This window comes from Marmota flaviventris, chromosome 16 (assembly GCF_047511675.1).
Source record: "Marmota flaviventris isolate mMarFla1 chromosome 16, mMarFla1.hap1, whole genome shotgun sequence".
In the NCBI taxonomy this organism is placed as follows: Eukaryota; Metazoa; Chordata; class Mammalia; order Rodentia; family Sciuridae; genus Marmota; species Marmota flaviventris.
This window is the reverse complement of record NC_092513.1, coordinates 29,687,201-29,702,522: the sequence shown is the minus strand read 5'-3', so window position 1 is coordinate 29,702,522 and position 15,322 is coordinate 29,687,201. Positions and strand designations below refer to the sequence as shown.

General features: G+C 35.3%; 1 pseudogene; it reads left to right on the top strand.

Moving 5' to 3' along the window:
• Positions 1-12,981: 12,981 nt before the first annotated feature.
• LOC114093060 (U6 spliceosomal RNA) lies at positions 12,982-13,081 on the top strand (annotated as a pseudogene).
• Positions 13,082-15,322: the final 2,241 nt, after the last annotated feature.

The following is a 15,322-nucleotide window of genomic DNA, read 5'->3' as shown; positions in this document are numbered from 1 at the left end:
TATGTTCTAATTCTCCAACTGACATGGCTTATGAATGATTTCATCAGTCACATAGACTCAAAGTCTACTATTGTTTCATATATTATTGTTTTACATGATTTCCTATCCTCCAAGTAGCTACTGTGCATTTCAGCTATTTGTGTCCTTCAAAGAGATGATGGCAATTTACTGATATAAGCAATCTTAATTGTACCCAGGTTAAATTAGTTTTGAGGCAAAGAAAAAGGTGCCACTTTCTAGGATCTTAAAGTTTCAAGAGAAGGCAAGTCAGTCCAGGCATATTGAAAGGTAAATCAAATTTCCTACCCCATCTTCTTGGTCCTACAGTACAGCTTCAGATTGTCATTTCTTAGCGATTAGATGTTTTTATTCTAAGAAATGATATATGAATCACCCTTAATTTCCTGTGCAAAACTTATTTTACCATATTGCTTTGTAATTTTCTGCCTACACCCCTATCTCCTTATTAAAATTAAAGTTTTAGAGTTCAGGACCTGTGTATCTCTAATGCTCAGCACACAATGGATATACACACAAATGTTTTATGAATGGGTTAATAGAGCAGTGAAAAATCTGTGATGATGAGAACATTGAAATCTCATTAAAAACAGGCTGTGCAAAAGTACTTTCTGCTTTATCAATTTTAATATGTGCCTACCAAATTAAAAATAAGAATTTTATTTCTCTACTCTTAATTAAACCTGCAAGTGGTATAAAGCCACTGCTCAAAAATAATAGTTTAAGACCTCAAATAATTGTGATCTTCCAGATATTTGCCTTTTACTCTATTTCCTTAAAAATGTCATAGAACAAAGCAGACAGTGAGAGTCAGAAATAATTGTCTAAACAAAGCTAAACCTATGCATTTATGAATCTAGGCCTTTACTACTCAATTAGTGGACCTCAAATAGCATCTGAGTTGATGGAAGACTTGAAAGTCAGAGGCTTAGGTCCATTTAACAAGACTTGAATGTTTCTTAAAGGCATATCAAAGAAGTGCTAGTCTTGGACACTTTTCAATCTCATGAATACATCTTACCAAAAAATGGACAAAAAGATATTCTTCAAATTTTAAGTGAATGTGAAAGAAGTAGCCAAAGAAACACTTAAGAAATAATCAAAAATGACAAAAGAAGATTGCCTTTTTAGAGAATCTAAATGAAATTCCCCAGAACCAAAGTTTCAGGTTGCCTTGAGTATTTCATAGCAAAGTTTCCACCACAAGCTCTGCCTTCACTGCTTAGTATCTTTGGCCATCTCCATCCCTATTTGCAGACCTCAGCTGAGTTCCACACTGAGTGGCTAATCCATGGTTCTCCTTTTTCCTATATTAATGATACAAAAATTCTTTATATTTGATTTCATATTTGATTTTCAGGAGGCTTTCTTCTTTTTGCTTCATTGTGCTCAAGGATTTTAAATTGTAGCTTATGGCTTCCTTAGAATCATGAAATAAATTGAGTAGACATAAATTGACTAAGATTTCCTGAAATGAATACAAGAGAATAGTACATAGGAGAACACACTAAATGCACATAGATGAGAATGTATCTTTATGTAGTAGAGATATTTTTATTATTATTTCAGGAGACTTTTGTTTCATTGGCTGTAGCATATTCCCTATTAGTCTTGCAGTTTGAAAACTAGGCCTATGTGTTGCAGATTGAAAGCTACTGACATAAAAATCCTGCATGTTTTATATGTATCTATAGTCTATAAAAATCAACTTAAAGATTTTCTCATATGGACTAGATTGTGGAGTGGATACCAATTGCTTTAATAGCTCAGACTTACCCACTTCTTGTGGAGTTGTGACTGTTTCTCCCTCTTCTATCCACTGAACAAACTGTGCAATTAGTATAACCTGACATATCTTCTTAGTATAAATCTAAAGATACAGGATATGATATCTAACCCAACTGGGGACAAATTAGAATTCTTCTCTGGAATTTTTTTTAAATAGAGCAGGGTTTAAAAAAAGGGGTAACATAGACTTCTCCTGGGAGGGAGAAAGGGGCCATAGTTGGTATCCTCATATCCCAAGAAGTGAGGGCATTTTGCCTTTTTTATATGCCCTAGACTTCCTTTGTTTTCCTGTTCTCTTCCCCTTATGTCTCTCCTTCCTGTGTACCATGACTAGACCTAGGAGATGGTCGGTGGGGTGGCTAAATGGTGGGAAACAGGTGAGCTGAAGGGGCCAGGGAGGAGTGATCCAGGCAGGAAGGGTATGTAATTATCAACTCCTTATAGGGAGGGACAATCCCTGGGGCAGGTTACTTTAGCAACATATTATCTTGATAAGGGTGGAGGAAGGGCTTTCTGGAGGAATTAACATTTCAATTTTCCATTCTCTGGATCTAACCCTTGCCTATCTACCTGTCTAATTCTGGTTTCATCCGCCTCTCTAATTTTAAGAACTCCTTACTGCTGTAAGGAGGAGGGGCAATGACCACTGTGGCTGCTTGAAGCTGAGAGGGGGCAATGGAGGTGAGGCAAGTAGTTTGGGAGTTCCTTTTTAGAAGGGGTCAGATCAGTAAAAGTCTGGCTGTGGAAGAACAAGTTGTAAAGTCATCTGAGGATAGGTGCTTCTAGGAGAGATAAACAAAAAGACATATGAGTATAAAATAAATGTTGCAACATCTGGAACATGCCAATGAATATCATGAATGTGATAAAGTTCTCACCAGGAGGTGTGAGGGTTCAATTGTCCCCATAACAAGGCTGGAGAGGACAAGGTCTTTTTTTGAGAATATAGATCTTTAACATTGTCAGAGTTATCAGGAATGTAAACACAACATTTAACTTGTAATGTAACAGATGTCCATCCTCTTAAGATGTGGTTAAGCTATTTAATGTCATCTAATTTTATAAAATCTTTCTACTGGTATGACATCTGTGTCTAGTAGAGATCCCTTTATTTCTGTAACTTAGGGCTAGATAATCATACTAGCAAATATTAAGCCTGCTTGTATAGGTTAGGAAGATCTGTAGGCCTTAAACTTACTAAAAACTTCTGAATCTGGCAGTTTCTCTTGATAGTTATCAGGCATTCCTGCCTAAGAATCTCTCTTTGTAGCCTCCAGTCTTCAGTCTTGCTTATTCTTGGGGGTTAACACTAGTATATATCTTAAGTTAAATATAATTATTTTCTTTTTTTTTCTAATGCCCAGGAATGTCTGTATTTTGGCCTAACTGTTTTTGCTAGATGTTTAATATCAAGTTGGTCAAAACTGACTTTGTTCCTATCTGCTGTTAAAAGTCAGCTGAGTTTTTATGGGAGTCACTCTCAGGGAACTTGAGAGCAGCTTCTATGCTCTGCTAGTGCCATTTGTGCTAGTATGGGTCAAGTCTCATTAACCATGTGACTTCCCTTGGAAGCATCAGGGATGTCTCCCTTCTCCAATGACCCTCCTCTTCATAGCAAGTGCTCTGATTGGCTTTCTATTCTCCAGTGGTCTCATTAATGTCCCTGATCAGGAGATTATGTGGCCCAGAGTTGCAAAGCTCTTTAGAGAAGTTCCCTGGATTCAGACTGATTCAGAGGGCAAGAGCCAAATATTGATTTCCTTGGCCCTTTTAATCTAACTCTTAATTTTTAAGTGCTGATCTTAAACATCCAGCAAGTTAGTCTCACCATGAGATCCAGGAAATTTTGTCACCTTACCAGAGGAAAGAAAGAAACAAAGAAAGAAAGAAAAAAAAAACCCTACTACATGTTTGCTTTCATATTGTTGTCAGAGAGACTAAGGAAGAAATAAAGGCAATTGAGCAATTGATAAAGAGAAAGATGATACTAAGATTATGCCAAGAGAGAAGAAATAAATGTGATGATTCAGGGTAGCTTCAAAAACCTGGTTTATATTGTTCTCTTGAATTGTGTCCTTGGGTCTCATGAGACATTCTAGTAAACCCTAGGATCAAGCACTCATTTTGCTTACGATAGTGTAAGAATATTTGGCATAAACAACAACAAATTCTCTAGTGTCTTCATTTGAAATGTATGCATAGTGTCTCAAACTCTTTTGGGTTATCTTCTTCTGGACTTTGATTTTCTTTGTCTTATTTTACAATTCAGAATGTTGTAGATACTGATAATAATGCAGCATGATTCTTGAAAATAAATTTTGTTCAATGGAAGGAAAGCCTCCTCTCCCAACAAAACTAGTTTGGGGTCCATTGGAAAGTTAATTTCAACATTCCTGATTTATAGGATCATGTGTTTTTCTTAAATTTTCCTGATATAACTTCTTATCAATTACATCATTAATAATAAATCAAATAATATTTCATAGCCATTTGTTTTTACATATTGTACATTTGTTAATAGCAAAATATTTATATTTTTAAGTGTTTCCAACATTTTATTGCATCTATTTTAGGTACACAACATGATATTTTGATATGCTTATACATAGGGAAATAATTTATACAGTGATGCAAATTATCATCTCAATCATTTCACATGGTTACAATTTGTGTGGAGAGTAAGAAAGCTGAAAGCCTACTTTCTTAGCAAATTCCCAGTATGCATATATAGTTAATAATATTATTATAATTATATTGGTGTTAATTATACTTCTTATTCTGCACATCAGATCTTTATAGTACAAAACTATAATCATAAACCTGTTACCTACATTTTTCCATTGTACCCTACTCCACCCCTAGGAACCACTGCTCGTCTCTCTGTATATATTTGTCATATTAAAAATCTTATGTATAAGATTTTTTTTGTTCCATGTCTGGCTTACTTAGTTGATTACTCTATATTCATGTGTCTTGCTGCAAATGGCAATATATTCTTCTTTTGAGTGGTGAGTAATATTTCATTTTATATATTTGTATGTATATAAATATTATATATTATTATATATTATTATATATTATTATATACCCATAGCACATGCATGCATGTGCACGCTCACACACACACACACACACACATACACACACACCTACCTCAATTTCTTGCTCCTTTTATCTGTCAGTGGGGACTTGGATCACTTCCATATATTAATCATTGTGAATAATACTGCAATAAATATGGGAATGCAGATATCTCCATGAGATGCTTATTTCATTTTATTTCCTTTAATTTACATTCTCTCCCACTACAAGTAAATATTCTTTTTCTTACACCCCTTTGACACATTTGTTATTTCTTAATTTTTTGATAACAGCCATTCTAACAGGCATTAATTGATATTGTTACCTGGTATGATTTGTATTACCTGGTGAATAGTAATATTGGACATCTTTATTTTGTTTGTTGGTCAGTTTTAGGTTTTCATTTAAGAAATATCAAGTCCTTTGCCCATTTTTAGTTATTAATTTTGATTTTTAGGGTTGTTTATTATTATCAAATTCTGTGAGTACCATATAGAGGAAAATCTCTTTGGCCTAGAAATGTTTTTGAGAGCATGGCACTGAAAGATCAGGCAATGAAAGGAAAAATAAATAGGTCAAAGTATATCCAACTTAAGGATCTTCTGCAAAGCAAAGTGTGGGAGGCCATCCTCGCATGTGATTTGAGTTACCTCCCTGGCTGGGTGAGAGGCGCTTAGATGCAATTGTGTCAGAGCTTTCTACCCTGTCCTAAGTAGGAGGGCTTGTCCGTGTGGAGGTGTGCCTGGCAACTGACCCGAAGACCCAATAGCTGGCCCTGACCTTGGGATGCTGCCCGCCTCGACCTTCATTGGATGAAATTTTCCTTTCAATTTTTTGTTTCCCAATAAAAGCTCACTCCCTGGCGTGCTCTCCCTCTCTCACTAGCCTCTTCTGTAAACCTCACCACTGCATTAGGTGGCTGGAGGCGGGAGCTAGGAGAAGCCAACTCTGGAGCTGGGAATTAAAGGTAATGAGAGTCTGTCTCTTTAATTTTAAAACTCACTAGTAAATTTCTATGCTTCGAACCTTCTTTTATGAAGCTCGTGCGCTGGTCGTGCAGCAGAGCAAAGAAAGTAATCAACAAAATGAAAAAGTAGCATATGAATTGGGAGAAAATATTTGCAAATCATTCAGAAATTAAGGCATTCATAGCCAGAACACTTACTCAATTTATATCTCTATAAAAGTGATGTTCTTTGTTTGTTTTTTGTCTAAAGAACGTATCTTATAACAGTAGAGTCAGCTTTTTGCTTTTGTTATCTGAAAAATATTTAAGTTAATAAGAATAACTCCTCATCTGAAAATATCTTTGGTGAGAAATCTATTGCTCAACTGAGGACCACATCCTTGTAAATAGATAAAGGAAGAGAATGATGTAATTTATAGGCATAGATTTTGAATATGGTGAACTGGGATTTCATTTTTGGCCTGCAAGCCTGGTTCACTTAATTATTTCAACCCCAAATTTTCATTTTAACAGAAGTCTATGCATTCTCCTATTGCTCCTGCTCTTTCTGCATGTTGTGATTCAACTCTTGGCATCAGTCTTTCCTTTCCCCACATGTCCTCATGTTGTGTTTGGGAAATTTGATATGATGTCACCACATGTCTCCCTAAGGACACATCGCACCCATCTCTATACAAAGGTTCAAACTGTGCACATTTAAATGCTTCATTTATGTCTGACTGTCCCATGCCTAGTCACATGTGAAAGCATAATTGAGCTGCTATAAACTTTGTGTAAAAACAATTCATTCATGAAGGCAGAATAGCAATTCTAGACTATGGTGTAGTGGATGAATACTGGAGCATCCTTATACAAAAATGTCCCACTTTTATGCACTCATTCTATGATAGTGGGGCCATTCATTGTACATGAAGTAATTTGTGGTGAATAAATATGACAAAGTTGTTTACCTGACCAATTGGTGTTCTCATCAGTGGTTTGCAACAAGTAAGAACACACCTCTATACTTTGTTCATAATCTTCCACCTACCTAATATACTTACTTTGTCATTTCTTCATGTTGAAGTTTCTCCATCCCTTAAATGTAGGCACTATATTTTCCATTACGCTAAGTACTTAGAGAATGTGGCTTTTATGTCTTTATAGAATTTACTATGTAATGACATTTAAATTTAGGTCCTTGATTACATTCTGCTCTGTGTGGTAAGTTTCTTCAGGTCATAGGCTGTTTTCCCATAAACCTCATTATTTCTCATTGTATCTGGCACTCAGCCTTGCAGTGTCAAATAACTCAAATGAAATTAAATTTGATCCTGGTAAGGAAAACAATGGCAAAAATTTTATACAGAAGTAGAAAACAAGAACTATACCTAATTTACAAATTATCAATTCCTACTCTGATTATATATTCCTGTACCACTCTAACATAAATATCCTCTAGCGGTCTACATACTTTTGTGCCTAATGAATTGGGAATGATTCAGAAAGCTTCATGTTTTCTAACCACTAAACGTGGTGACTAAGTGGCTAATATGTCCCCCAATCCCATCAGTAACAACAAAAGATGTTCAATAAAAATGTCTCTGTCCAAACCATCAGAGCTTGGTGATCTTAGATCATGGATTAATGTTTTAAATGAAGATTTTTTTTTCTGAATTAAGAGGCAAAGTTTGTTTTCTTAAAGGCAACAATTCACACCAAGATTCCCATATCAACCCCCTAGTTGAGCACAGATTTCATTCGCCAAGGATCATGGATTCAGTTCTGTTCTGCTTTGGCACTTCAAAAACCTTCTGGTTATTCGTGAATTTCTATACTAGGTGCTGAAACAGTATGTGAAGATGATTTTTTACCAGCACATGAAGAAAATGGACTTTACCCAATAATAGAATCTTAAATGAGAGTACAGTATTTCTTTAATTCAAATAGTAAACTAGCAGACTAAACTATCTTAAAATTGACCACTATGTTCCCATCTGAAAAGCATATAAAGTCTTATTCTGATACATAAAAAAAGAATTATATAACATTCAAACAATGAAGCTCATCAAAAGAAAAAATACTTCCAGTTATACCTTTGCATTTACATTTCAGTTCTCTTCATTTCTTTGTAGTTTTATTTCTAATTCCTTGTTTATATGCAATGTTATGTTTTATGTGAATCATAAATATAATGTGGGCTCTGATAAAAATAGCTCAGCCTTTGTGCTTGAAAACGCTCAGTTTCCAGAGATACTTGAGGTATTTATTAGAGAAAGGTGACAAGTAGGCAATGACATGCTCAATTATAGTGAATACACAATAAAAGTACAAGTGATGGCAGTCTGCTTATAGCCAAAGCTGTGTCATCTGCTGAAGTCATGGACAACAACGTGCTTAGGAAAAACCAGGCCAGGATGGAATAATTAGTGAAAGCTCTTCGGACAACATCCCAGGAAAACTTTGACCACCAAGATAGAATAACAAACATCTTTGGTCTCTGCTAAAGAGTGTTTTATGGAGATTTTATGGACTGAATGTATCTTCCCAAAATTCATATATTGAAGTCCAAATCCCAATATGGACTTTAATGTTTAGACATGGAACTTCCAGGGAAGTAATTAAAGCTCAATGAGACAAGGCCCTGATTCAATAGGATTAGTTATTTTATTAAAAAGGACACCACAGTTACTTTTTTGGTCTTTTTTCTCCAAGCATGCACAAAGAAGTCACAAGAACAAAAGTGCTTTAACACTTGTTAAGTACAGGTTAAGAGGCTGTTTCAGAAAGAAACTTATCTAGCAGCACCTTGATTTTGGTCTTCCTAGCCATCAGAACTGTGAGGGGAAAAAAAATTCCAGGAGTGAGAATGTAGTTCAGTGGTACAGTGCTTACCTAGCTTTCACAGGGCCCTGGTTTCAATCCCCACTAGCAAAAATAAGTAAATAGATAGAAAGAAAAAAGAAAGAAAGGAGGGAGAAAGGAAAGAAAGAAAGATGGAAGAAAATATTAATTGTATGAGCAAACTAAGATGGAAGTAGCAATGAGGATAGGGAATCAGGTATGAGCAGAGTGCAGGTTTAAAGAATAATTTCCAAATGTGCAAATATCAAGTGATTTTCTGATAGGATAAATGGCATTATTTATCTCTCTGTGCTCTGTTTCTTCATCAGCAGATTTTAGTAGATGAAATGTAAAGTTTGTTCAAATCCGAGGTTGTATCTTCCTATGTGACAAAGAGTGTATGTTCTAAAAATCATTGCCATGATATCTTTCATCCCTTTAAAATATAACTGGTAATTTTCTATCACGAAGTATGGTCTATATTCCCTCTCCATGGTTCTGAGTGGTTCCCGCTCCATGATTCTGGCAAAAATAATTCTACGTGATTTTCAAGGTGAGGTCAAAATAGGTGATAAGTTTCTATCACATTCTCTGCATCATATTCTCTTAGAATCAACTGTCATCTTGTGATAGAGTTGAATAGTGACATGCCAAAGGTCTGTGTATGTATTACAACCAACAGACTCGGCTCAGCTCTTAGCCAATAAAAAGTAACATTTATCAGACATTTCAGTGAATGGGACTTCAGAATTCTAAAGTCTAAAACCATTAATTTTCTCCATCCATAAGTAGAAAGACTTTATGAAAAGAGTGTATGTTCTAAAAATCATTGGATTTTCAGACATTATGAAAAGAAAAAGCATCTTTACTACCCACTTTCCTAGTTCCACCAAAGAATTCATAAGCAAAATAAAATAGTTGTTGCCCTAGATGACTACATTTTGGGTAGTTCATTATCTGATGATAATAACTAAAATGATCACATATTAGAGATATGATAGAATGCTGTTTGTTTGATTGCTTCATTTCTGCTGTGGTAAACTGAGTTTAAAATTTTAAAATAAAATCTATCTAATAATAAATTACAAAGTTGGGTCATGAAGTCATAAATTCCCATCAGTATAAGTTTTAGGGTTGGGACTACAGGTCTACCTGTCTTGAACACTACAGAAGGCTCTCCTGAACTGGTTTGCTTTGATTGTGATCTTTCAACGTTTGTATATTTATGGTGTCCAGCCAAGTGTCCAGCTCAGTAGTCCACATTTGTTCACTGAATGAAGGTTTGAATCTAAAGATACTTCCATACCATGTTATTCAATGTTAGAAGAGGAGGCAAAAAATAAACTTACAATAACAGTCATAAAGACAATCGTCAACCTCATTATAAATAACATTTCCTGTGTAACTTCTACATGCTGGTCACTGACCAAGTACTTTACATGACTTTGCAATTTATTCTTGATAACTACTCCTCCTGGGTAGCTACTAGCTTCCCTTTCTGATTTATAGATAAAGAAAATTTCCAGCAGATTAATGATTTCCCCACTGCTACTAACATATGAAGCAGCAGGATTTTTGAGACCCAGATACTGGGCTCCAAAATCCAGGCTGAACCTCTGGCCTATAATTTATACTAACTAGTAGAAGAGGCTTATAAGGCGAGAATATAAATATATTTCCTGATCATTCTGAATTACAGTGATTTTTCACCTAATTCATTTCAGGCATGCATATCTTGATAAGCGCCTCCCACTTGTGACCCCTTGAATACAGAAACATCTATCTCAAAAGCATTGACTTGGTCTATAGTCAATAGAGAATGGTAATATTAACTAGTGGCCCACAAGGAGGCTCAGTTGAATGCCTCAGATGACCTGAAAACTTCATAAAACTTATTCAATTAAAAAGCATTCACTGCAGGGGCCGGGGTTGTGGCTCAGTGGTAGAGTGCTTGCCTTGAAAGTGTGAAACACTGGGTTCCATACTCAGCGCCACAAATAAATAAAAAATAAAAGTCCATCAACAACTACAATGAATAAAATATTTTTTTTTAAAAAAAGAATTTACTGCAAATTAAAACTACTCTGAGACTTTATCTCTCTCCAATCAGAATAGCAATTATCAAGAATACAAGCAACAGTAAATGTTAGCAAGGATGTGAGGAAAAAGGTACATTCATACATTGCTGGTGGGGATGCAACGGAAAGAAGTATAAAGATTCCTAAGGAACTTTGAAATGGAACCAACATTTGACCCATTTATCCTACTCCTCCATATATACCCAAAGGACTTAAAATCAACATACTACAGTGACAGCCACATCAATATTTATAGCAGCTCAATTCACAATAGCCAAGTTATATAACCAAACTAAGTGCCCTTCAACAGATGAATGGATTAAAAATTATATATATATATATATATATATATATATATATATATATATATATATATATATATCTCAGTCATAAAGAAGAATGAAATTATGGCATTTGCTGGTAAATGGATGAAACTAGAGACTATCATGTTAAGTGAAATAAACCAATCTCCCCAAACCTAATGCTGAATGCTCTCTCTGATGTGTGGATGCTAACACACAATAATGGGTTGGGGAGGGAAGAATATATAAGTTCATTACATTAAACAAAGGGGAAAGAAAGGAAGGGAGGAGGGATGGGAATAGGAAAAACAGTAGAATGAATCAGACATAACTTTTCCTATGTTCATATTACATGACCAGTGTAATTCCCCATCATGTACAACCACAAGAATGAGATCCTAATTAGAATAAATTATATTCCATGTATGTATAATGTGTCAAAAATAAACTCTACTGTAATGTATAACTAAAAAGAACAAATTTTTTAAAAAAATAAATAAATAATCACCATGGGCTGAGGATGTGGCTCAGTGGTACAGCAGTCACCTAGCAAGCACAAGGTCTCAGGTTCAATCTTCAGCACCACAGTCACCACAATAAATAAATAAATAAATAGCATTTACCATGACACTAGTAATATTTTATACCGATAGGCTTCTTTCCTCCTCAGTCCTCAGTCATCCTATAATATTGTCTGACACTAGTATTTACAGTCATCTAAGAAGATTCTTCATGTAAAAAGAGAAAATAATTAGGAATGATCAAATGAATGTCACGTCACTGCAGTAGAGAATTTAATCACATCTTTTATTTTAGTTTCTCTGAATAAAAATGAGTAATTGCTGTCAATTATGAACTAAACCAATTGAAATGGAACAGTTGAATTTTAAAAGACTAAAAAGCATTATTGCACTCAAACAAACAAATTGCAATCAAGATATAATTGTATGCTTCTAAGCAATATTCTCATGAATCTCAGGGATAATTGGTCAAAATAACAACACACAAAAAAAATTATTGGATGCAAAGAGAAGAAATCTCAAGAATTGGCTGCATGAGCAATGGGAGTGTCACAGACAGAAGAGGGAACAGAACAATGAATGGCCTAGGAATCATATGGCACATGCCCAGCTCCCTACTTGCCTATGAAAAAGTTGCTCATTGTCTTTAGATTTAAGTTTTCTCATTTGCTGAATGTAATAAAGGAGATTTCTGAATATTTGTTCAATTTGGGGGAGATTTAAAATTCAATCTTCATAATATAAGGATGTATTTATATTTGTATTTTAGGACAAATTATTTTGCAACATTAACTCCTTTCCTGATTGGCATTAAAAGTGTAAAGGATACTAATGTTTCTCCATTGACCAGTAAGAGTTTTAAGCAGGGCTGAGGGAACAGGTTTTGATATCTGGAAAAAAAAATGTACTAAAAGAGGATATTTCTCAATGTGAAAATCAACTAATTAATATTCTTTATTGTCTATCTCTCTAGGAAAGTTTCATTCAGCCTCCCCCCAAAAAATCTTTTGAGAAATAAAACATAAAAAGTGATATAGTATTTATTCATTTACTCTATTGTGCATTGACAGAAGCATTTTACAGGTACCATTTAATCAATTGCCACAACATCTCCATGAAGCCAGTTTTATTATTGTCCTATACAGTTGATAAGACTGAGACGTCAAGAAGGCTATACATGCTTCCAGCAATGACATAACATCAGAAACCACTAAAGAGAGAGAGAGAGAGAGAGAGAGAGAGAGAGAGAGAGAGAGAGAGAGAGAGAAACACCCCAGATTCTTCTATTTTTGAACTTCAAATATTTTGGGGTTTAATTATATTTATCATACCTAGGAATTGTGTCTCCTAACTTTTTTCTTAGGTTACCCCTTTCCTGCCTTTAAATAAGGTTGTCTATCTTTGCATTTTTGCAATGCATATACTAAATCTGGAATGATACAGACATTAAGATAACCCCTGAGTAAAGATGATTTGCAAAATAATGAACTGTTCCATGTTTTTCTAATTAGGGATTTAAAGTCAAATAGTATTGTCCAAAGCAGGGATCAATAAATTTCTCTTGAAGATTCTGAAATTAACTATGCTTGGCTTTGCAGGCCACAATGTTGTAACTAGTCAGTCTTCCAGGTAAAGCATGAAGGCAACTATACATAACATGCAAATGTGTTTGCAGCTGTGTTCCTGAGAAATAAAAAGAAATACACATCTTGTTCTCTGCCCCACTTCCTTGTGCAGAGCTCCTAAAATCCTCATCATTTCTAAGAGAATCTTTCATTCTAATATGTAGGTTTTGCCCAGGTTCCTGACAACGGAGTTACTAAATCCCTTGGAACTTCCCAGGTAATCTGAGAGACTTATGTTCTGATGAGGAGCTCTTGATGAATCCCAGATAAGGGCCAGCCACTGGCAGTACTAATCCATAATAACAGGCTTGGAGATTGAGCCTTAGCCCCCATTCTTTGAAGAGGAACTAGGGGATGGAAATGGAGTTAGTAATTGATATTTCTATGTGATAAAGTCTCCATTGACATTCCTTGAACTATGGAGTTCAGAGAAACTCCAGGTTGGTGAATACATCCACCAGAGGGTGGTCCAGCCCAGCTCCATTGGGAACACAAGGTCCTGTGATTGGGACCTCAGACTGCATCCTCTGTTATATCTATCATTTAAAAACTGTTCAATGCATGCAAAATATTTTCCTAAGTTCTGAGAGCTATTCTACTAAATTAATCAAACCTGAGGAGGAGATGTTTGGCTGTCTAGTCAGAAGTGGAGGTGATAATCCACTATTTGTGACTGAAATCTGAAATAAAGGCAGTTTTGTGGGACCTAGCTTTTAGCCTGTGAGATCTGACTCTGAAGTAGGAATTGAATTGGATTGAGGATATCCAAGAAGTATCCGCTGGAGAATACACGGCAGAATTGCTTGATGTGGGAAAAATGCATCCATCTGATAACAGATGTTATTTGATGTGTCCACTGACTTACTGATAGTAAGAAACCAGCCTGTGGTCATATTTTATTTATCTCATGTTTCCATCAAAAGTAATTCAAATGAAAAAAAGAAAGCACCATTTTGCTTGTGGGTTGTAGTTTTACTGACTCCTAATCAAAATTTCATTTTCCCTGTTAGCACTCATGACATTTTTCTAATTCGTTATTGGAAAATAGGATTGTCACCTGCAATTTAAACAAGAGAAGACTAACTTTAAATAGTGAAATATACAACTGTGAAAATGCATCCCAAGTTTTGGTGACCTGCCCAGATCCACTCTGGCTCTCCACTGTGCTGGTGGTCATGGAGCATCCCTGGAGGGAAGCCAAGAGAAGAAAATCAAGTCTTGGTTCTGACGGCCATGAAACAATGATTTATAATGCTTGGCCCCACCTTTTTAGTTTGGGTCAGGTTTATATTTTCCATAGAATTGAATGGTTGTAACAACAACAAAAATAATTACTCCTAGAAACTCATTTATCTGTCAGTGTGAATACATTTTATTCTGCCCCTTTAATTGCTGATAAGAAAAAAAAAGGGAGTGGTAAACTCAATTATTGGTTAAAATGTAGCCTGTAGAAAAAAAAATATTACATTTGTTGCTTTCATCACTTGCAGTGCAGCAAAAAGTGATAATTTATGATTAAATTAACATAGAAATAATTCATGGGGTTTAGAGGAACAGTATATCCTTTTTCTTGGCACTTTCATTGAGACATTTTTTCAATATGTTGAGAAATATAACAAGCCCATATTCTTGTCATATAATGTTACTCTTATAAAATAAAAAGGAGATTTCTGTTTCTGGCTGTACCAGAATAGCTGATATTGGTCTAACTATCCCACTGAGGACAATTATAAAAGCTGGAAACCATACATACAGCAGCTGCTCAAAAGCACTGGAGAAAAACCAAAGACTCAGGACCTGAGAATCTAACATCCCAGGGAGAAGGAAATGCATGGATGTGAAACCTGAATTTACCCACCGATGCTCCTCCTTGGGACACTTGCCAATTTCCTACAGGTAAGGGGATAAATGGAGCAGTCACACATAGAAATGGGGCTCAGGGTTACTACACAGTTAGAACTTGGTCCAGGATCCCTGGAACAAAAGAACTGCACAGCCCAACATTCACTCATGTTCTTAAAATAAATTAGCTGTTCTCTAAAGGCATTTATTGACTCCTGAGCTGAACATGCAGAACTAAACATCAAAAAACAACAACAATAACAACAAAAACCAGCAA